Source organism: Dermacentor albipictus, chromosome 9, assembly GCF_038994185.2.
Source record: "Dermacentor albipictus isolate Rhodes 1998 colony chromosome 9, USDA_Dalb.pri_finalv2, whole genome shotgun sequence".
NCBI classification, from domain to species: Eukaryota; Metazoa; Arthropoda; class Arachnida; order Ixodida; family Ixodidae; genus Dermacentor; species Dermacentor albipictus.
The window spans coordinates 17,895,018-17,920,271 of NC_091829.1; the positions used below are offsets into that span (position 1 = coordinate 17,895,018).

At 46.6% G+C, this 25,254-nt stretch overlaps 1 protein-coding gene across 1 annotated transcript in view; it reads right to left on the reverse strand.

Annotated features, from left to right (window-relative positions):
• The window catches only part of LOC135903724 (uncharacterized), a 188,516-nt gene that overhangs the window by 109,357 nt on the left and 53,905 nt on the right, over positions 1-25,254 (reverse strand). The window lies entirely within an intron of this gene.

A 25,254-nucleotide genomic window follows, 5' to 3' on the forward strand; every position in this document is an offset into this window, starting at 1 on the left:
CGAGCGCCAGCGAGGGGCCATATAGCGTGCCTTCCTTCGAGGTGCAAAACCCGTGGGAAAGAGGGCGCCGGTTCACGCGGACGCCTCGCAGGGGAGGCCACCTGTTGTCGTCGCTCGTGGATCGAAGCAACGCGGTCAGATCGGCGGCGGTGGCGCGGAATCAGTTTACTGCGGGTCGCTTGGCCCCGCGGAAGCCCACTCGCCCAAATAACCCCCAACACGTACATGTGTCGCGTGCTTGTCGTAAGCACGATTTGATCCCGATGGTTTCAATTTCCGTAGGCTATCAGAAGCGGCCTCGTGTCGCGTTGCATTGTACACACACCGGGGCGGCAACGAAAGAAACGAACCAGTGCAAATGGGACTCTCGGGTATTACTTCCTATTCCGCCCGGGTCATCAAAAGGCACTGCTGTAGATGTGCGTGACCGCGTGCACGCACAGTAGGCACTGTTACAGATCCGGGAAGCGCGTTCCAGAATGCCAGATTCGGTCGCTATCAGAGACCAGAGACGACAGAAACCCTTGCGCCTGAATACGCGCCACGAAGGGGCCTAATCTGTAGATTAGTATTGCAGTGCCGATTACGCGGTCCCGACGCGCGGTAAATGAATACAGATATCTGCGCTGATATCCGTTGTCAGCACAACTTTCTCGAGCATTCTGTATTCCCTGAACAGTGCGTGATTGCTATGCACCACCATTAGCTGAAACTGCATTGCCGTATAGACAGGAGTCAGTCTTGAATGCGCGTAATCGAGTTAACCGGATTGCACTTTTCCTGTTGACTCTATTGCAAAACAAGTTTGTCACACTTCATTTTTTAAAATATTTTCTTGCTTATTGTGGGGCTGTACTAATGTCACATCATGTTATCATCCTCTAACCATTGTGAAATTCAGAGTTAGCGGGAGAACTAGCCACCAAATAGTTGCCAACATTTCCCGCAACATCCGAATAAGGTAACCAATCTTCCTTCCTACTGTCTTGTCCCCTATGCTCAGATCTACCTCGTTTTCTCTTGCAACGGCATTGAATACATTGTCTTTTGCCCGATTGTAACATCTACATATTTATCATTCAAATGAAAGGAAAACGTAACCTTACACAGCGTTGACCAACACTTACAGTCACTTCACACGAAATGTTGAATAACAGTAATAAAAGCTTAATATGAGCACGAGAAGTCTTCCCGTGGCACTCAACGCAAATTCCCAAAACAGAATGTCCACGCGCACACCTGCGCAGACGTCTAGGTCCATGCACAGAAAAACGCGATTGGATAAGTCGGCACAGTGCTACACGAAGCTGACCTTACGTATGCCACAATCCAGGTTTACCAATGCACAATAATGGATGTCAACGTAAAACTGTCCTCTATCGTGATTGCGTCGCCAAGCCACCTCGGCCTTCTCTCGAGAACCTAAATAAAGCACAATGAAAATGAATAAGGCTACTCCTCGAATCTCATTCCTCCGCCGAACCACATTTCATCACGCGTTGATCGTGTTAATGTAAGGTAGGTATTGACGCATTTATTACTAAGTCATCTATTCAGTCATTCCTGCCTCGCATGTCGGAAGAGTGGAACAATCTTACCGCTGATATTGTAACGACCAGTAGCAATGAACATTTTTATGGTGTATTAGCTAACAGTGTATTAGCAGGGAGGCTGGAAGTGTGCTCCTAATCAAGCTGCACTCCTAATTTATCCTTGTATTTGTTTGTTCTTTATTATTTTTTGTACCAACACTGTACCCACTTTAATGCCCTTGCGCACTGAGAGTAACTGAAATAATAATAAAATAATAATGAAACTATTAGCTCCTGACTACGCATATTGAGATTAGTAACCTACAACGTCTGAGTTCGGGCTATAAGTATGTGTAGATCCGGGATCGCGCTTGCGTTGGGTTTCCATTCCTTCTTTTTTTTTTTCTGAAAGTAATCATGAATACTATTAGGCGAACAGGGTCTGGTAAGTGATTTGCCACATTTCCTAGCCGTATGCTGTGGGTTGAGATTAATGAAACGTCATTCCAGCGCACAATTGAACACGGACGAGAAGAGAAGGACAACACGAACGTGTTGTCCTTCTCTTCTCGTCCGTGTTAAATTGTGCGCTGGAACGATGTTTCATAATATCAATTACAACCAACTAGCCCAGCTGTCCATACTTAGCGTTGAGATTAATGTTTGGAGCTACTCTGCTTTGAGTAAAACCTACAAAACACTAGTTATTATTGCAATTTTTCAACGTGTATGTGCGTTTGCTTTCCTTTAGTTTGATGTAATGAGGTTCTAGCGCACACTGCCTACTTTCGACGGGGAGGCCACAATCTCTTGTCTCTCGGTCACACACAATCCCTCGTGTTCGTTTGTCTCGCTTATTTCTTCGCGTTATACGCCCTTGCAAACAAAAAAAATAATGAAATACGACCTATAGACCAATCATCCCCGCCACAATCACCTCGCGATATGACTTACAATGGCACCGCATCCTCACAATCCGCTTAACACGACGGCGTCGTTTCTCTTCTATAATAAAGTCGCCTGCAGATGAAGCAGTCGTGTGAATGCTTCCGTTAATAAGTGGCTCAGCTCAATGCCAATCACACTGAGCCGCCTATTTCACAGGGTCTTCGTCAGCCTTATCGCAGATGCGAATTCTGCACGTCTCTTTCCCGCGGCCATTTTCTCACTGCCTCGAAGATCCGCCGTGCCCGAGCCGCTGCGCTTTCATCCTTAGCACATCGTCCTCGGTAATCGTATACCGGCACAGCACGCATAGGGCGGCAGTTTAGACGCGAACGATCGTGCACGCATAAAATCGTGCGCAACGAAACATCTCCAAGAGAAGAAAGAAGACAGAAAGAAGAGATGCCGGGACAAGAGGAACACGAAGCCCCGGCCGATCGCCGTCTGCAACGAGGAAAGAACAAGCTTTTTTGTCTGCCAGCCCAGGCCTCGACACCGTATGCTGCATCGTTCCGCTCGGCTCCCTTAAAGGTCCCGGCGTGTTCGACCGCTTGACGCATACGTCGGCAGCGGAAAGGCTTTCTGGTCGCCGATATTGGGTAATCGCGGCGCGGATAAGGGTGAAGGGAAATGATGAAGAGGCAAGCAGATGCGGTGGCAATAGCCCGGCGAAAGGCGGCGATTCTCATTAACCCTGCAGCACCGGCCGTCTCTGTACTGACCCATTCACGCCTTCGCGTACAGCGGTGGAACCGAGACGATGGATGCGTCGGGTGTCTCTGTGGCACGCAAACACGTTCCTTTATAGTCACCTCGGAGTTTGCTTACATATTAATGATATTAGGATTCTATCACTTTTAAAACAACACATGAAAAAATATCGTATCTTTTTGTTCACTATACTGTACACAAGAAACACGTTTGGCCATGGATATAGGGTAAGCGCGGTGCGGAATAAGCGAAGGGAAATGATGAAGGGGCAAGGAGATGCGGCGGACCGCGACTGACCCCTTGACGCCTTGGCATAGCGGTGGCACCGACGATGGATGCGTCGGGCTTCGTTGTATAGCCTGTCTCTGGCACAGCGGCCGAAGCTTTTTAATCCGATAACGAAGATAAAGTTCATTGCTGCGTGTGGCGGGACGAAGGAAGCGTCCGCCTCTTGCTGACTGTTATGTATAGCTAACGTCCTGTAAGAAGCTGCCTCTTTTTTTATTGAAGAGGTTAACAATAAGTAGGGCTTTTCCGAAAGCGGCACAGCTCGCTCGAAGCACATTCGTGGCCGCTTCCTCGGTCCTGATGGGTTATCTGGACCAAGTACAGCGCTTGCCTCGTCCATTATTTACTGGCCGTTCTTCTTTCGACTGTCGCGCTGTATTCAAATAACTACAAATGCAGGCAACTTCTGGAAGTTGTGGAGGTCTTCATACTTCAATTTCGGGCATCACGTGGTCGTTTCTTACATGAAGCCAAGGACTTAATTATTTTTAGCTGCACATAATGAGATGTTGCCGCCTTTAGCCCGATGGGTCCATGTGGTTTGAAGGCCCAAAACAGCGCTTCATGGGGCTATGATCAGAGACGCAACTTCGAATTAATTTTGACCACATGGAATTCTTAACTTCGTGCATGTAGGTGAAGCCGGCTACTTATCATCTCGGACGTGAGAATTGTGCTCAAATCGATGAAAATGATAGAGGAAGAAGATAGACGACTCACGATGGCTGTCGATTGTGATTTGTTTAGCACTGAATCAATATAGCGACACAACGTATTGCCACAGTCAAAACAAGCTATGCAGGAGGCGTGTGCCGATTTCTCCTTCGTGCTTTCCTAAGAACCTAACGATACTCGGCGCCATCTAGCGTCATCGCCGCGAAGCATGCACGTGTCCTTCGAGATGCATGGCGCGCCGGTGCGTGCGAACGCTGGGAAACGTGTCATGCGGCAGCCGGGCTCCTCCCTTGCGCTTCATTCTGGACACGCTGCGCGCTCTAGTGGCGATGCCCAGAATTCCGCGGTTGCATGGCCTCCGAGACGAGAAGCGTGGCACGCCGGGGCTTGGGAACGATGAGGATTATTGCCTCGCTTGCCGCACACTCAGCGGCTCATACTCAGTGACTAAAGTTGGCGATAGGGTCATCGAAGAGTGACACATACGTAGTGCATTCATGGCACAGCTCGTTAAAGTGTTGTCGTGAAAGGCGTTCATTGAAAAGCGGCACACAAATTGCATTTGTGGCGCACCCTGCTAAGGCGTTGCGTTGCTGTCCTTGAGAAACCATTGTGACGTGGGCTAGATTCCGCTCAACATGGGAGAAACATTCCCATTGTCGATTACCTACAGGGACCCAAGTCAGCGTCAAAGACGTTCGTTGAAGAGTGGTATGTAACTACTGGCAGCACATAACCAGTGCTCCATGTCGGTCTCAATGAGTCTCTCTGAATAGAGGTATAACTAACGAGTCCCGAATCTGAGGTGACCCATGTCGGTGTTCAAGAGGTTCGTTGAAGAGCGGCACGTATGTGCACATTGACACATACTCAACGATCCAAGTTGGTCGGATGGTTGGTTTCGAACCCTGTTCCTTCAGCACAGCAACTCCGATGCGCTACCCATTCCACATCTGACTGCCCAGTGATCCAGGTAGGCGGAAAAATAGATACAAATATACATAGATAGTACATAGCCCCCGGAATTTGCGTTAAGTACCCTAAGAATGCTAACGCATTAAAAAAACACAGTTGCATCAGTTCTAATGTTCACGTACAAAACAAATGTTCCCGGGCACGTACAAATAAGACCCCGTCATGAGTGTCACATTCGAAGCTCAACAATGAGTAACACGGTTTCTACAGATTTACAAACCCACTGGTGGGAGTATCAGTCGTACAAGGTGTTTATCAATAGCTGTAGTTATTGATTAGCAACTGTTTATAGTGCTTATTATATTGCTACACTCGCCTAATGCGAATTTCAGTGTCTTGCGCCAATTAGCACCTGCATTGTTAAAGCAGTTTCATAGATACTGAGTCACCTACTTTGTCCTAGGACATATGTAAACAGACTTCCTCGTTGCTAAGTTAGAAAACAAAAGCAAGTTGGGCATGAACTATAAAAATAAAAGACAAGCTTCGGACTCTTGCTTTAAGCTGCGTGTCATCAGGGCACGGCAAACCGGTGTCCGTAAACAGCTGTCAGGTATAACGTGTTAGGTAACCGTATTGAGCTATTAGGTAAATTGGGTGCTAGGAACCATCAGTTAACGCATTGTTTCTTGTCAACGTCGTCTGCTAGAACAGCTGCGATTGAAGCAGCAAGGTATTGTGCTTGCGGTCGAGGTAGCACGCATATTGGCACGCCACATACTGATTGCGTGTTCGCGATCACCCACACGAAACCTCTTACTACGCATGTGCTGTATAGCAGAAGGCTCTGAAAAGAGTCGACATTGGCGTGCGTCCGGCATTCATGCATCAAAACGGCTGTGCTAACTCAGCTGCCGAAGGGCGTGAAACGACGTCACTTCACCAACGCCTGACATGACAGCTTGCAATGTTTGCTCCCCAATGAGTAGGCTTAGCTGCCTGCGTGACATCCCCGCAGCGGCAATGAACGACACAAGAGACATGACGACACACGCGGACACTCGGATACTAGAAGTCCTGTTCACAGAAAATTCGCATGCATAAACATGGACCAAACCTGCGTGCACGCATGCTCACTTACGTCGTTTCGCTGTTCACTGCGCTTCAAACGCTACTGCCAAGAATGTAACGGGTTGAGGAGTGCTTCTATAGCCTACGCAGGCAAGCCAACACACGGAAGCTTGACTTTCTCTTGGTGTGGCCAAGAACATGTTCACGGCTGCTCAGGTAAAAGACTTCAGGCGTTTAAGTCTCCACTTCAACCCTTGCTTCTGTCATTATTACACCTTCCATTACTATTTACTCACAGAGGACACAAACAGAACGAAACGGGACAAAAACGAATTAAGAAGGGGAACAGAGGAAGCCGACCTCCTCGTCTTCCAAAATTAGCGGCCAGGGGGTGGTACAAGTCACATAGTTTGAAACAGCAGGTGTAGAGGAAATAGTTGATCGCAATATAAAACAAGCACTTCGCTTGCTACTTCGGTAAAGGCTAAACAATTGTGATCGACAGCACAGTGGGTCCTCAAACGGTTCAAGGTGACTTGGTTTTCGACAATGCTGTCATGTTTCTCCTCGTGCAAAATTCGACGACTTGCCTGCTCTGTTTGGCTCAAGTGCTCTTTGACTGGCCGAAGCAAGAAAACATGGCGGAACCCCACAATATGGAGCTATTTGACGTCTGTCAAGAATATTACACCCTCACAAAGATACCCACACAATATGTACCCCCATTCCCTTCGGGAGGGGACATCCCTTCCTGCATCTTACACACATTCGTTTGTTCACACACCATATACCCACCACAAGTTTTGACGCGACTTGGCAGTCGCTATGGCCGCATTGGATTGGATTAGTATGACTTGGATTGCAACGTTCCGTTTTGAGCTAGCATACCCCATGGCCCCACGAAACGGGACATGCTTATACCGAGTGAGATTCGGGCTCTCCTGCCCCTTTAAATCCAGGCGAACAGCCATCCTTTCTCCTCTTCCTATCCTAAAGATTGTTTGTGTGGTTTTGCTTTGTATTGTTCTTCAAACATCTGGACGCTTTCTGTGTGTCCCCTGCCCCGATTGTCAGAAGGCACACGGGTCCAACCGGAGCGTCTTTGTCTCCCGAAGCGATGGCTTTGAAATATAAGAGGCCAACGACGGGGCGCCACGCGGTACGAACAACCACCTGCAGCAGTTGAGGCCGGCAAAATGGGAGGCAGCAGTTCCTTCGGACTCCCGGTGGTCGCTGCCTGACCGACAAAAGAAGACCGTCCACAGGTCAAGCCGAGACAACACGTCCGGGCGAAGCGAAAGGGACAACGTGTGCGACGGCGGCTAGGCTTGCTCACCGGAAAGCCCGCGCTCCAAACAGTAAAGCACGGACGGACTGAAGCACAAGAAACTCAAGAACAAGTACAAAACACGGAGAGGTGGACACGTTAGAGACAAGGTGCTCGCCACGAAAAAAAAGAAGAATGCGCAGGACAAAAGGTAATAAACAGTGACCCGCTTCGCGACTAGCCGAGCGTTTCCGTCTCCTCACGGCGTTAAGCCGTATAGCTGAACGTTGACGCTGGTTGACCATGCTACGCGGCAGGAGCAGTCTGTCAAAAGAAATAATAAAGAACGAGATAAAGTTTGTTGCTAGGAGCAGACAACATGGTTTCGTTTTCTCCGTTCCTTCGTCAAGTGCAGATTGCGGCAGGGATCTCTAAACACAATCTCCCTGGTTTTCTCTTTATTTTTTCGTTTTCTTCTTAAGCGATGCCAAGCTTCAGACATGTCACCATGTTTTCCGTAGATAAGGAGAATATTTTTGTTGCTCAACCAAAGAAATGTTTATTGCATGATAATGACAAGCTTATACGGATATATTCGAACCGATAGCCTAAACGACCAGTGATTGGTCTAATGAAAAAAATGACTTTAGATACTGTACAAGCAGTTAGCAGTACTAAACAAAAAATTATGCATTTAGTAATTACTAAACAATCATTTGTACAACATAAGCAACGTCATACTAGTCAGCAGAAAAGCAACCAACTGAAATAAAGGAAGTGCACAAAGCGTATGACAAAGAAAAGAATAGCACTTGCAAAAAAAAAAGAAAGGAATATTCTGGGGTTTTACGTACCAAAAACGACGATCTGATTGTAAGGTGCAGGTCAAGGAACTACGGAATTATTTTTGCCACCTGAGATTACTTAACGCGCACCAAATGCACGGTACCTAGACGTGTTTGCACTTATCCCCATCGAAACGTACTGGCGTGGTTTGCACAAGGCGTTTTACGTACCCCAAGGTGGCTGTGTCCTCGATACAGCCTGCCCGATGTTTTTTTTTTCTTTTAAACTGAAATGCTGCATTACCCTAAACATGAAAATGAGCATTTACAACAACGATATCGGCATATTTCCCACGTGATGCATGGGATATAGAATATGAAGAGAAGGAAAGAAAGCTAACCGGAAAAGAAGTGCGATTGGCTACCCTAAACAAAGGAGGCAAGATGGGGGACATAGAAAGACGGGAGAGATAAAGAGAAAGTTTCATGCACGATGTTTCCACCGGCTCTTTCCATCAGCTCCGGTGGAAACATCGTGAGGTAAAGGCTAATCCTACAGGCAGGTATGTCGTAATTAAACGCGCCTTCATAGCATACTGCCCCGACGAATGGTGAGGTCGCTGTCTCCTTCTCTGCAGACAAAACTCGGTTGTTCAATCACGCTGACGCGATGGACGGCAATCGCCTGTGTGAATCAAACTGACAGTCACACTATACAGCTGATCCGTGGTACCGACGCAGCCGAAGACAGCGCACGCATTGTTGTCAGCTATTCGACAATGACGGAGTGTAGGCCTTCGCAAATGCTGCGGATAATGACCGCGGATCTGATAGGATGTGGCTAACGACAAGGTCTCCGATGCGGAAGCACAGATGGCCACAATAATGAAGAAGAGCTGAGTCGTCTTGGTCACCTCCCTCATGCTGCGCGTGAACTTTTTGGCGCATTATCGCATGCACTAAACGTGATTTAAAAAAGATAGATTAGATAGATAGATAGATAGATAGATAGATAGATAGATAGATAGATAGATAGATAGATAGATAGATAGATAGATAGATAGATAGATAGATAGATAGATAGATAGATAGATAGATAGATAGATAGATAGATAGATAGATAGATAGATAGATAGATAGATAGATAGATAGATAGATAGATAGATAGATAGATAGATAGATAGATAGATAGATAGATAGATAGATAGATAGATAGATAGATAGATAGATAGATAGATAGATAGATAGATAGATAGATAGATAGATAGATAGATAGATAGATAGATAGATAGATAGATAGATAGATAGATAGATAGATAGATAGATAGATAGATAGATAGATAGATAGATAGATAGATAGATAGATAGATAGATAGATAGATAGATAGATAGATAGATAGATAGATAGATAGATAGATAGATAGATAGATAGATAGATAGATAGATAGATAGATAGATAGATAGATAGATAGATAGATAGATAGATAGATAGATAGATAGATAGATAGATAGATAGATAGATAGATAGATAGATAGATAGATAGATGAGCTCATCTGTGTCCTGAAGCTTATTCACCGACTAAGCCGGCTTGCTAGCTGCCTCGTGGTGCATTGAAATTCCGTGTTTCTTGTGCAGCTTCCTTCGTTAAGAAAAGACACAATGTCGTCAATCAATTTACGAAGGATCGTTTAAGTGCTGCTTTTCTTTCACAAAAAAAGAAGAAAAAAAAGAAACAGACTAGTTTCTATGGCCGTAGATTTAACACGATGACATGTGAAAAAATGCCAATGCGGGCCAAGTGCGCCTAAATCTTGTCCAGGGCTACCTTCAACGCCTACGTGCAACAATTCTCTCGTCCTTTACGCTCCGCAGCAGCGCGACCGTTGTGAACACGAAGCCCACCCTCAAAACTGCCGTTTCGCGCACACCTCTTGAACCGTGCAGGCGACAAGGAACCAGCTCGCACCCTGCCCCCACTGCTGCCCGAACCGGGACAGGCGTTCGCCCTTCTCAAGCAGGAGAGTAGGACAGGACGCACTCTGGGCTCGTTACGGTAGCGATATGCGTCGCACATAGGCCGCGCCGGCGTGAGAGCTGCGCCAAAACGTCGCGCTTCATGCAAAAGAGATGCTCGTCGCAACCGTAACGACCAGCCGCACACCGACATCCCGTACCTACCCTTCTCGGAAACCCCGTTCGTGCGAGGGGTGGTCGACTTTCTTCGACGCCCTTTCCTTCTGTCTCCGTATCTTGTTTTCCTTCTCGGTTCTTTTCTTTCTTTTATTTCCAGCTGACTTTCTTTTGTTCTTTCATTCATTCGTGTTTAAATTCCCCTGGTTCTTTCTGTATTTCCTTCCTTCTTTCCTTTGAGTTTTGTTCGTTCTCTCCGGCGGCGTCCAGCCGTTTTGTTTTTACGTAGCCCCCCTCGCCCCTCGACGACAACTGTGAGTCGGAAGAACGGCCAGACAGACCACTGCGGAACCACGCGTAGTGCATACTGCGTGCCGTGTCCGGAAGAGACGATACGGATGGCCAAGGCAGAGAAGCGAGCGGACCGGGGATGGGCGACCTACAATTTCGAGAACGGAGCAAAAAGAAGTAAAAAGAACACACACACAGGCGGGCAGACGAACAAGCAGGAACCAGACTACATTCGCTCTGTTTCTCTCTCTCTCGCTCTTCACTTTCTTGCCTTCGTCGCTCATCTTCTTCTCTTGTCTCAGGCCGCAGTGGCGTACGCGACCAGACACAATAGAAGGGCGCCGCCGTCGACTACTGCGGTCGTCGTTAAAAAGAGCGACACAATGGCCGCCCGCCGGGCTGTCCAATTTGCAAGAGCAAGCGCCGCGCGCTTCCTTTCCTTCTTTCTTAAAACCTCCCCCTCCCCTCGAAACCTGCTGCCTACTCTCTAGTGGCCAGCATGTGAAACTGATGATGATGATGATGCCAGTAACGTTGATGTGTAATGGCACCCTTCTTCAAAATATGGTAGCGCCATAAAGTTTCCTACCAAATTACTAGATGAAACTCCGGATCTGCAGTGCGTTCGGCTACCATGAGTAGGGGCGTAGCCAGAAAAGGGGGGGGGGGGGGGTAGTGAGAACGCACTGTGGGTATGTCTTCGCCGGGTGGTCTTCGATATACAGGGGTTCACAGTACATATGAAAGATAGGAATTTGGCAAGGATGCAAGAAATCTTTCGTTGTACATGTTGTTTCGCTGTAGTGGCGTTCTTTGTAAGACGCTCGACAGTATTCTTAACTTACCTTGCTTGTCTCGACCGCTGATCAGTTAGCGCTTCAGAAAAGTCGTCAACGGCTCTGGCTGGGTGAATATGTTGGCCTTCCATCACAAATGCAGAGTCGTCTCCGATTTCTTTTTCTGCAGCATAGACATGTACCTCGTCCTGTTGGAAATCATTTCCGCCGATATATATATACCGCCGGTTGACCGTCAGCGTCCTCTCTGGTCAAAAAAGCGGAAGATGATTGACGAAACAAAACTTGATAATGGGTTTTAACGTCTTAAAAATTATGCCGATCAGGGCGAAATAAAAAAAAATCGCTCGTTATGTGTACGTTAAAGGACCTCCACTACAGCATGCTACATAGCCCCCCTGTATTGCTTGTGGAACCTCCCGAAACAATCGGCAGTGGAGACAGCAAACGACAACGTCGCACTGCGAGGTTTACATGCTCGCTTTACAAGAGGACGAATTTTTGACAGCCTAATCTTCCAATCGCATACCCCACAGAAAAGAGAAAAAAAAAGAAAAAGAAAAACGGGAACATCCACCGCTAACTCTGTTCCACCGCACTGCCTAAGCGGCCCGTTTCACCGATCGGCGTCTCCGCCCCGCCACATACTTCGATCTCCGGACACACCGAGCGTCGTGCAAGTTACGCTCCAACCTCGGGGCGTGCGCCGAAGGGCTTACTCGGAGGAGGCGAGCCGCTGTAATAAAACGCGCACGCGGAAATGAAAGGGGTCGTCCTGGACAATCGTTTACGTGCCGGCAAAAAACAAAACAACAACAAAACAAAAAACAGCGTTGGAAGGGGATCGAATCGGAGAGAACGCTTTGTGATTGGATTTGCTGCACGTGTTTTCCCGCCTATTTCCCTTAGTTTCCTGTTCCTTTGTTTCGGTTTGTTTTCGCCCTGGCCCCGTCTGCTCAGGTCGCCGCGTTACCCTCGCCGTTCTCCCTCCTGCTCTGCCCTTCCCCCTCCCCCCCACAACCCCTTCCGCCCCAATGCATCGTGCTTTCCGTAGTTTTTTACTGCAAGCCGGCCCCTCGTCAAATCAAACTCATGTGCCAAGAGGCAGGTCGTGTACGTGCAGCCGCTTTCCGAAAGAAACTTAATGATACCGTGTCCCGGCTTCGGGCGGGCTGGCTTTATAGCGCGTTCGGCAGAAGTCTTCTATCGCCCGGTCGGGTGCCGTCCGAGCATTGACAGAAAGCGGGCGTTTAGGGCGAAGAGCGTTACGAGCAATCAAAGGACGTTGCGTCCAATTTCTCTCGTCTTGTATTTCTAGTACTGCTGCTCTTGCACATGCGCTTAGAGTAAGCGCTCGTCGTGTGCTTAGGTTTATCTGTGCTTTGTATATACATAAAGAAACGTAGGCGGTCAAAATTAATCCGGTGCACCCCGCAAGACGTGCTTCATAATCAGATTGTTGCTTTTGGCATGAGAACTAATTATTTTTTTCTGCTATACTTAAATCATTGTGACTGTAGAGTTTCCCACTAAAATTATCAGAGGGAACTCCACTGCTGAGATTGTTCAGTTAAACCGCGAGAAGGACTGTTAGTACTTGGATTTATCAGTTTCCCAAGCTTGGTGCCTCCATAGTACGTTCGTGTGGATTTGTTTCTTATAATTTAACTGCCTTTACTGAGCTAAACTTCTAAGCAACATTATCTCTCTAAATTCAGAAGGCAACAAGATCCCTCACACATGCACAATGATTGCAAATCGTACTTATAGCGCAATATTTCGTCGAGAACGATGGGCCTGAAAAGTCACAACGCTTTCTGAAGCCAGAAGGACAAGCTTTAGGCAAACGCATGCAGCAACCATCATTACCGTAGCGGCTGAACCACCATGCTTCAAGCACCCACACACAATAGCGCCAGGGTTCCCTTTAGTAATTTTTGTAAAAGAAAAAAAAACAGAAAAAAACTATCTTTTTTAAATAATAAAAACAAAAATCCGTCCTGATTTTCCTATCTACAGAAGTTTGCTACAGTGCCGATTAGGGCCGCTTTTTTTTTTTGTTTTGACGATCACGTACAATGCGAGCTGCGCCTTCGAGACGACTGGTTCTATGCGGCTGCTTGAAGCAAGGCATTTTTGTCGATTTGGTTTCCGTTTCTTTCCCTTGCTTCAACTACATGCCTCGCAGCTGTCTCGCAACGGAAGGAGTTGGCTGTCAGCGAAGGTGCGGCGTGTGTTGGAAAAATGCGGTCGCGGAATCACTGTAACTACAGCAAAGTGACGTCGCAGGCTGAAGGCCTCTCCCATTGGCATTTCGCAGCTGGCTAGGCGTACGTTAGATCACTGTTGTAGCCGAAGAAATTTGTAGCCGTTGCTCTTGTTGCTGCCGTTTTGCGAGGCCAGATGCCTGTTCCACAACCTCCTCAGACAAGTTAGGTTTAAGCTTCATTCTGGACAGATAAGCAATGTTCTTTTAATGTGATTAGCATTCCTTCGGAACTTCACCCAGTTCGTGGTGTGTCTGTCTGTCCGTTTGTCCTCCGCTGACTTCTTTCACACCTACTTGGGTCACTGGGCAGACCATGGTCTAACGGTAGATCATGCACCGACTCACCCAAGTTTACGCCGTAATGGTTAGAACATCACCCTGCCGTGCTGAGGGCACTGGGTTCGAATCTAACCGTCAGACCAACTTCACTCACTGTCTATATGTCATTGGGTATATGTCACTGGGTGTGTGTCACTCTTGAATTGACCTGTTTCGAGCCAACTTGGGTCATCGTATGTATGCACCACCCTTTAAGCGCCGCTCATCAATGCAGAAGCCGGCCATGGCGTCTATAATCCAAGCACGTCACCTTCCTCAAGCGCAAGATTGCATGGTGCTCTTTAAGTATAATTAATATATAGGTAATACATAAATATAATATGATTTTATCGTTGCCATACACTAGAACTATAAAGCGATGACCCTATAAAGAAAGTGACAGAAATTAACAAGCTATGCTTAATCAAAGCGATGACCCCATCTCTCCAAAAAATGCGCAGGTTCTAAGGTGTTCATATTGTGCTCTTCGCAGCGCCCGCAGGAAACAAGCACGAACAGACCATACCATGAGTGTTGTTTGCTAACATACCGAGGCTGGAGACAACTGCTGGAAAATCAGATCACACGTATTTTACTGAACAGAAGATCCTGGGACCGTGGCCCCGTGCGTCTGCTATATATGAGCACAGCCACAAAAGCGGTTCTGTGTTTCTCGAAACGCACGAGCCTATATGACCACCTCTAACGAACTGAATAATGAACGCTTCTGCGTGTGTGCATGCGACATTACTGATCTCCTTCCCCTAACCTTCTAGACCATTTTCTATCTGCCCAGTGCTCTGTAGTCAACTAAGCTCAGCCTTGTTAACCTGTCGGCATTCCCTTTACCACTTCTATATATATATGAACGCTGCACCGATGATGAGTTGAGTTCCTGAGACGTACGCAACTTGTTTTGCACATTTAACAGCCAACAACCGCGGGATAACGCTGCTGCATAATACGTTGGGCACCCAGATAAAAAAGATACAAAAAGAACGAAAGAAAGAAAATCGCGTGACACATGCGCCCTACATGTTTGAGTTTAGTTAACGCGGACAAAAGAAAAGAAACACTCCCTCTACGGTACCACCGGCGTTGCTTCTCGCCCGTTCTCGAAAACCACTATAGCGGAGGGCCCCCCCGGAAGGGCCCCGAGCGTCTGACGAGAGTGACGCGTCCGAAGTCGAGCTGTCGTTGAGGCGTCGTCGTTGCGAGGAATCGCAGGAGCGTCCCGCGAATGGGGCTCCCAAATAAACGCCTAGGAAATGCCCATACGTGTCACACTCTTCAAAGCCGCGTAATCCACGACGACAAGGAAGCTTAGCCTCCGGAGGAAAGCTGATGGCAGCGGTCAAACGGGTCGCCGCTGTGCTGCAGTCCTTCTCCGTCCTGCTATATAGTGGCGTTAGACCGGAGTTCCGTACTGCGGATCGTGTTCTTTAGGCGCCAGTATACTTTTAAAAATTTTCACTCTAAGAAACTAGAGAGAGAGAGAGAGAGAGAGAGAGAGAGAGATGTAAAGGCAGGATAGTCAACTAGGTTGCGACGGGTCGGTTGCCCTACACTAGAGGGGGAGGGAGAAGAAGAAAGAAATAATAAATTGCGGCAGGTCAAACGCATAATCTCAGAATCTCTTTACAGCGAAGCTTTGTTTGAACGCATCAATGGCGCCGAAACCTGTGTTAGTTTCACGTGTCAGTGCAATGCAAGTGCAAGGTAGTACCGAAGGCCCTAGCCCAAGCCACATCGGCCGCGTTACAAGGTGTCCAAAACGCCGCCCCTGCACAACTGCTCGGGGTACACGCCCGCGTGCACTCTCGCGCACATGTGTACAGACACGGCGATCGTCTGAAAGACATAGTCGGCGTCGGCACATAGAATAATACATGCGATTGTGGCCTAATAGACCATCGGGTAAATTGCTGCATGGATGATGAATGTTCTCCTCGCAGCCACTGCCCACTGTCCTCAGTTTGAAGCACAAAGGCAATCTATGACCAACGGATTTAGGAAACTATAGATGATCGTCTTCTGAGTGAACATACACTACTAAAACACCGTCCCCACCGAATATTCATCATAGAAGATTCATCCACTACGGTAAGTTCCAGTTACACCTGAGATGATGAGATAGGTCACCACTGGAAAAGTGCACTGACTACCTGCCACACATATAAATATTTGACACGAAAGTTTGACGGCTATACTCTTGGATAAGCAAACACCCTTTGGGTCGTATCTTGTCCCACAACGATAATCGTCATCTGTCTTGCCCAGATTTTCTTTAACGCTGCGATCCCGTTACTTCCAAGTCACGAACCGCTTGCGCTTTATCAGCGTGACACAGTATTAGCGACAGAAAAGTAGCGAGCGCGAATTTTCAAGAAAGAAAACGCAAGCAAGGCAGGTGACGATTATTGTTGTGGAACAACATAAGCCCCAAAAAGTGTAAACTTTTGTAAGAGTGTATAAGCATGCAGAAAGGAGTAAGTAAGAGCGAGTTGAGCGTTCAAATTACCATTAAAGTTTATTCGAAGCAGTTATTGTGTAGTCTGTCGCAGCTATCGACATTTACTTGCCACAAAAACCGGCAACTTTAAAGAAAGAAAACTTCACTTGTCCTCTAGTGATTCGATATTGCCCTCTGTGAGAGTGTTCGCCATGGCAGAAACCAAGCGCCTTTTATGCACCCATAATGATGTTCAAATGCCTAGTGTATAATGAGCTGACTGGTGTAGCGTATGGCGCAACCCATTGCGGCGGGTGGTATTATGAACTAAATTTTTATTGGAGAGATGATGTTAAAGGGATAATAATAGTGAATTTATAAACATTCATAATAAAGCACTTTAAATTTTTGAAGCTACGGCATCAATTTTGGTAAATATATTAAAGAAGAAAGCAATTACCTTAGTTATATCATCATGAGAAAAAGAAAAGAAAATTAGCAAGGCAGTTTTTCGTGTCATTTATAAATTAAACAGCGCATCACACACATTCCTATTGCAGAAAGCTGGTGCAAACAGACTTATAAAGGGACAGCCGCACGGAAACTAGTCTCTCACTGATCTACTGGTCACTCAGAAAGGTCTACTTTCTTCTATATGTTCACTTTATTTTATTTATTTATTTAATATTTCTTTTCCATTTTTAATACTTGCGAAAGCTAAACGAATAAAGACACTTTGGAGGGAATTCCGCGTTAGTGTTATGGTCAGCACATGACAAAAAAAAGTGAGTATGGAGCAACAAAACCAAAATTACACCTGACTATGACAACGGAAGTTCAGAAAGACAGAGAGAAAAGCTTTTTTTTAATGAAAAGCAGACGCTTCTCCCAGCGTGTCTATAATCGCCGACATGTTGCTCTGCGTGCGGAGAGGGATGGCGAATCGAGAGGCCCTGGGAGTGAGAGAGCGGAAGAAAAAAAAAACACGAAATCAAAATAGAAACAAGTTGAAAGCGAGAAAAGGTTAACGTCGAATTTTCACGTGAAACAACGTAAAAATAAAAGTTCGCTCATTCTAAGGGTAAGAAAAGTGCAGGTGAAAGAAGAAACAGTCGGAACAGGGGGAGTCGTGGCTGAACTCCATCCCAATGCCCTCCAGCAGCCTCAACGGGAAGCAGGCAATTGGATTACGCTTGCCCGCAAGGCCGGCGATTATGAAAGTTTAATCCCAATGCCTTCCAGCAGCCGTGCAGCCTTACGGTTGTTAGAGAGCATTGGGATATAGTTCGGCCACAGCCACCGTGTTCTAACTAGTATTTTTGTCCGCACCAGCCTCCTGGGGCGTTGTGCTTTTGAAGAAAAACGCTCGTATATGTGGCGTCCATAACCAGACGTCTGTGACGGTGTTTCCGGCTCCCGCAATTTCTTCCGCCGCATGCAAACAGCAAAAGTGTAGCATTTAAAATTGGAGTTTTTACAAAAATCCAGAGCGAGCGCCACCGCTGTGGCGTGGATTTGGTTACCACCTATTCGAGGGCAGATTTATAGTTTGCGGGTTAGTGCTAAAGCTCAAGAACTAAGGAAAGCCGCATCATTCTTGTACCATGCCTCGAACGTTCTCTTTCTTTACGAGTTCTTTAGTACTTTATTTTCTTTAGAACAGAAGACCACAGCGCTTGGACACAGCCGCGATGGAGGCTGTATGCACGTATACATAAGCCTGTCATACTGTATGTAATTTTACACTGCTCTTGTCCGCCAAATGTTTTAACCCGTTCCTGCTCACACCAAACACGGATTGCGGTATGAATGAATGTATGACTGAAGGAGCAGTCAAACCACGCAAAGCCTGCATAAAGGTATCTCAGTTTATGACTTATTCAAATCAGTGATCGAGCTTTGCAAAATCGTTGTCCCACCCCGGTAAATTTGTTAACACAACCGTGTACCCCGCAATATATGTGTTATAAGTTTATAGAACAAAACACAGTTCCCGAAAGCATCCATTGCCGCAATCGTAAAGCAAACATCATTACAAATGGAGTATGTGCATACACATAGGACGTTCATGGAAGTCAAAACAAACTGCAAGGGCTTGTACTTTTCTTGCGGGATAATAGCATAAGCGGAAGTCGGGGAAGTTCTTGTCAATTTGATAAATCCCAAGGAAGCTGAAATCCCGACAATCTTGCATCTCTCTTGTCATTATCCCCACGCCTGCTCGATCATTTCGTGAGTGACACGGCAAACGCAATGGTACAAACTTGTTAGGTTAGCATTGAGTTAGGGCCAACCACAGCAAGGCAAACTGACCGAAGCGCATTTCCTGACGTGACTACTGAAAATTGGCGGGCTGCAGGCTATATAGTTCCGCAAATTACCTCTGTTTCAAATTGTCTTATAGCGAATACAGCGGTTAGCGGCGAAGAATGGAAATCGATTCGCCAAACTGCACACCGGAAAAGCTTAACAACCACTCTCGTCTGAAAGTGGCTGATGACCAATACGAGCAGCGAGGCACGGAACACCGAGTGAGGCGCCTCCTTGACGTTTCGGCTTCACGACCCCCGACTCAGAATCGTCATTGGTTCATGGACGGGTCTCGAGTTCAAAAGAGTCGCTCTGGAGCGGGGTTTCCGTTTCCGGATGAACAGTTGCCTCAGCCGAAATCGATTTCGCGGCTTTCGATTATCCCCCCCCCCTCCCACCACCGCGATTGGCTACTTACTGTTTCCATTCGTTCAGTTTCTCTCATTCGCTTCCCGCTCGCTCGCAACCGAGCCTATATAGCCAATCATGCGAAGCCCCTCGCGTCGTGACTTTTCTTGCTAGCCTATTATCTTTGCTATTAGGACTCGACCTAGCTACAAGATTCCCTTTGGCGCACGTGACCCGTCGGCTAGCGCCCGACAAAAGACGCGCCCATTACGAACGGTATTTCGGTCATGGCAGACAGCGATGCGCCGTTCATTCGCGCGGGAAGGAATTAACCAATCTACTCTTGGCAGGTAGCTGCAATTGTGCAAGAGCGCTTTGTAAATCTTGCTTTCGTAGGCTCTGCCCGGGGCCGCATCTCTCGCCCTAGTGTGTACATATATATATATATATATATATATATATATATATATATATATATATATATATATATATATATATATATATATATATATATATATATACACGGCTGGTACCTACAGTATATAATATGTGTGTGTGTGCGCGTGCGTGTGTGCGTGTGTGTGTGTGTGTCTGTGTGCGTGCGTGCGTGTGTGCGTGTGCGTGTGCGTGTGTGTGTGTGTGTGTGTGTGTGTGTGTGTGTGTGTGTGTGTGTGTGTGTGTGTGTGTGTGTGTGTGTGTGTGTGTGTGTGTGAGGGAGAACAATAAACAGGCTATACATTTTCATGGGCCGAAGAAAGCATGGTACCCTCTCATATTCTTGCCTACAACGAGAGCAATAGAAATAACTAAAGGGCAAACAAAAACAGAGAACTAAGAAAGAAAAAGAAAGAACGAGAAAGTGAATTTGATACGTGCATTTGTTCATGTCGAGGTTGCCCAATGTCAGCTAATCCCACAAGGCAGCTTCCGTCATGACCCCGTCCTACTATCTTTGGTATTATAGGGTTCACCGAAGCCAGAATCCGACACTGACAACCGGGCGGTCATCGCCGGACAAAGAGGCCTATTGAGAATGGTATTTCGGTCACGGAACGCGTTTTGCCTTGAAGCTTGCGACAACAAAACAAATCAATTAGGCAGGATGAAAACAGCAACTCTAAAATGGTCTTCGAGAATCCATTTGCAATTCCGATGGTTGACTGAAGAGTTACGTGGACCTGCGCGGACTTCCGGTTCGAGTAATGATGCTATACATATAGAGGCGGAAGAAAAACGAAAACAGTTATTGACGTCACAAGCAAAAGAAAGCGGATGCGAGGCGACGCACATTTGTCCATGCGAACAAATCGATTACGATGAGGAGGCAAAGTGTACGTATGCCCTGTTAACGTTTCGAAGCATGGCGGTCGTCGCAGACAGCCAGTATCTCATAATTCTTTTTTTTTATTTACCGCATAGCCTTCCCACCAAATTCCCGTCAATCTGCACAGTTCGTCAAACTTATTGGTCATAATTACAGGCAGGTAGCTCTTAAGCTTGGCCCTAACAACGGTGGTATAGTCAGGTACTGAGCTAGCTCGACGTTACCAAGAAGCTTTAGTTATGTAGAGTAAGGATTTTTCACGCTATTCCTACAGATAAAGTTTAGCCCTGGAATATGGTCGCAGGTTTTCCAATGGCGGCACCCTTGTGCACCTGAATGTCACAGTAGTTTGATTCAACAGTCACATGAAGCAAAAAGACAATGTTGGCTTTATTATCTGTTGACGTCATACCGTTGTTAGTTACTAATATTTATCCGAGATAGGCTGCCCTATTTCCTATCGCGGTCACGGTGGCATGGACGGTAAAGAAAGGATTTCAGCGTCATTATCATAAATTGTCTACCTCCAACATCCTGAAAATACTCTAGAGGTAAGCTGTCTTTCTTTCTTCAGTGATACATCAACAACTAAATATATTGTGCAGCGAACAATCGTTGAGAAGTATTGCAAGGCCAAACGTACTCAGCTTCGCCCTGGCACAGGCATTTATTCCTCGACCTTAGCCAACCTTAGCGTTATCGGATATACGCATAGCAAGCAAAACTTGCACGGCACAACATTATAAAACCTGCAAGCCGACTCTAGCGTCCCGCTTTTGTTAAACTTAAATATTTATAAGAGTCGATAAAAGCAGCGAAAGCATAGCTGCATCAAAGAAGTGTGAATATGGTCTATTGTTGAGTAGCCTTTACGGAATCCTGCCTAGTCCTTTGGTTGACAGAAGTCTATGGTGTTCCTGATTCTATTTGCGATTACCTTAGTAAATACTTTGTAGGCAACGGATAGTAAGCTGATCGGTCTATAATTTTTCAACTCCTTGGCGTCCCCTTTCTTATGGATTAGGATTATGTTAGCGTTCTTCCAAGATTCCGGTACGCTCGAGGTCATGAGGCATTGCGTATACAGGGTGGCCAGTTTTTCTAGAACAATCTGCCCACCATCCTTCAACAAATCTGCTGTTACGTGATCCTCCCCAGCTGCCTTCCCATTTGCGTAGCTCCCAAGGCTTTCTTTACTTCTTCCGGCTTTACTTGTGGGATGTCAAATTCCTATAGACTTTTCTCTCTTCCATTATCGTCGTGGGTGCGACTGGTACTGTATAAATCTCTATAGAGCTCCTCAGCCACTTGAACTATCTCATCCATATTAGTAATGATATTGCCGGCTTTGTCTCTTAACGCATACATCTGATTCTTGCCAATTCCTAGCTTTTTCTTCACTGCTTTTAGGCTTCCTCCGTTCCTGAGAGCATGTTCAATTCTACCCATATTATACTTCCTTATGTCACCTGTCTTACGCTTGTTGATTAACTTCGAAAGTTCTGCCAGGTTAGAAGCTTTCATACATCGGCGTTTATTGATCAGATCTTTCATCTGCTGCGATAGGTTACCTGTGTCCTGTCTAACGGAGTTACCACCGACTTCTATTGCACACTCCTTAATGATGCCCATAAGATTGTCGTTCATTGTTTCAACACTAAGGTCATCTTCCTGAGTTAAAGCCGAGTACCTGTCTGTAGCTTGATCCGGAATTCCTCCATTTTCCCTCTTACCGCTAACTCATTGATCCGCTTCTTATGTACCAATTTCTTCCGTTCCTTCCTCAAGTCTAGGCTAATTCGAGTTCTTACCATCCTAATGGTCACTGCAGCGCACCTTGCCGAGCACGTCCACATCTTGTATGATGCCAAGGTTAGCGCAGAGTATAAAGTCTATTTCATATCTAGTCTCGTCATTCGGGCTCCTCCACGTCCACTTTCGGCTAACCCGCTTGCGGAAGAAGGTATTCATTATTCGCATATTATTCTGTTCTGTGCGCATATCGCCTTGACAAAATGTCTGCACGTGTGTGGCGCCTTGAAAGCTAGCTTCACTGCAAAATGAGTAGGTGTGAGGTGAAGCACGCAATAGTAATTCCCACTTTCGCTGAAAGCTCGAACACGTACTATGGTAAGGAAACGCAGGAGCTTAACCAGACGTACATCCGGTTTACAACCCTGCGCTGGGAAAAGTAATAAAGAGACGAGTAGAGAAGAACAGATATAACACTAGCTGATCGCAATAGTAAAGGTGCATACCGAGATTAAAAGAGGTGGCAGGGTTGACTTGATCTTCAGTAACGCTCTCGCTGCTCTTACAATGAAGCTGTTTACATGACGGGCCTGTATGAATGAACCGTATGCGTGGTTTCGTAGGGGGGGAGGGCTTTCTGGGCTGGCTGACGTCCGTAAAGTGAACAAAAGAGAAGGCAGCGCGAACACCGAATAGAGGAGAAGAAAGTAAGGACACGTGAATAGCCACCTCCTTCGATTTGCACAAGGGAGAATTCCAAATTCAAGAGAATGTTTCTGGACGCCGAGTTTGGCCATAGTTTCTCAGTTTACGATCGACAACTTCGCTGGCTAATCCGCCACCATATGAATGGTTCTTCCCATTTTTTTTTTAATGCGAAGCATTTCTTGGCCAACATTTTCCATTTTGACAGTATCTATCTAGCCGCGTACGTCTTGGTGCTCTCATGGTCGTTGTGTTAACTTGATATGTAGCAAAACTGGCATAGTATTACAAGAGTGCATGGCGACCATATATGATAGGTCATGGCATGAATGTCATGACATGCGTGTCATGTAGGTCATGAAACATCCGCCTACGTCTTAGTGCCCTCATGGTCGTTTCGTTAGCTTTGTAGGCTCCCCGCACACTGCTTCGCATAATCTTGATTTTCACAGGGCTTGGGATCTGCCGGCCTTTTACGCCAACTAAGCATGCTGAAACAATTTTCACCTCTGAAAATGGTCTTTGACTCCGGTCTTCTTTGCTATCCTAGGCCTAGTAAGGCGCACCTGGGGCTCTTGGAAATCCCACGAGGGCGATGAAGGTCTCGCTGCTGGTTCAGGACTTGATGAAAGGCAGTCTTGGTGAGCGACAACTTCTGGAAATGTATAGCTAGAAGTCTTCGTGAGGGCAAGAGGGCCAGGATCCTCTCGAGAATGCGGAAGAGATGGGGCAATCAAAAGCGGTGTATATTAAGATTGGATGAACTCAGACAAGCACTGTGCTTACAGTAGTTGAAGCACTTCGATAATTTTTTAAGAAAACGCGCTCAGTGAAAGTCATATAGAAAATAGTGGCTATGAGAGACAACACAACTGAGTGCTACGGATTAGTTTTGGCAACTTGAAATTTTTTGATGTAGAGCCCAAGCTCAGCAAACAAGCGTTTTTTTTTTCTTTTGTAATCTAGCAGTCATCGCCGGCATATTACGTGGGGCTGCCTTTTATAAGCATTTTTTCCCCCATTTCTGTCCCATATGCGAGGACACATTACAGGAATAGCGGGGATGCCGCTACGTGCAGGCTAATGATGAAGCGTACGAAAAATGATAAATGAAAAGAAATATTACGAAATGAGGCCCTTGGAACGCTACCGCCCAAACCTGTAGCAATACTCCGTTTCATACATCAGGCGCAACGCTGTGGAGGCTAGAGATACTTCTTGCAGTGGCCGCGTTCGCGCTTAGAAATAGTTCGGTGTCTTTTGACCGCTTTTTGTGAAGATGTTCTTTATATAAGGTCAGTTCTGAATGAAAATAAGAATTTACCCTTACAAGCAGACAAAGCGTGCGCTCATTTGGCTGCTAACACGTTGTTCTACATCAATTTGCGTTTCGCAATTTTTTATTTGCATCCCGTTGCGGCAGCCTCACGTGCATGCTCGCGCGAGCAATCACCGTTGGCGCCTAGCGAAGCATAGACAGAACGCGCGGAGTTATAAAATTTTGAGAGCGCACCACTTACGTAGCTTCCACAGCGTTGCAGCTGATGTATGAAACTGAGTATAGCCTTCATGATCGCCGACTTTTCTATATGCTAGCGTCTGTTAGGCTGTTTATTCTTCGTTATGCAAGCTCCTATTAGAGAAGCGCAAACCGGCAGCAAGCGCTCGTCGGTGTGCCAAGTGTATGGCAGCCGAGAACATCCTAACATGCAACAATCGGAAACACGGATATTCTTTTTTCAACATCCCGGCGTGAACTCATTATTCGTTTGTAGAAACAGCAGTTATCAACGCTAGCGAATACGTCTTGCGCTGCTACCAACGCTGAAATTTAACGCACCAACAGGAGCGCGCTGTATCACACATATAGCGAGCGGAAGAATCAGTTTTCGGTAACACGTGCTGAGATTCCGCGTAGGCAAATTCACCGCTCATCTTGAGGAACATGTGTCCGACATTCACGGCGGGTGCACGGGCGAGAATGCGAGGCCGAGCCGAGGGGATGACGCTGTGAAGCCACGAAGGAAGGAAAGGAACTCCTTCCTCTATGCCTGTCTCCTCGGGCGCACAGTGTTGGAGATCACGTGAGGCGTTGAATTTCAGAGGCGCGGCTCTACCTTGAAACGGCGAAGGGAGCGATCAAGGCAGAAAGCTGGGCTAGTTGGTGTGTCATCATTATTCAAAAGACCAGCGCAAAATAGCAGGGTCAAAGACAGAGAAGAGGACAGGACGACGACAGGATCAGCGCTCGTCCTGTCGTCTTCTCTGTCTTTGTCCCTGCTATTTTGCGCTAGTCTTTTGAATAATCGCGAAGGGAGCGGCAGCACGGAACGCTCGTTGCGGGACAAGAACGCGCGCTCCCCGTTGC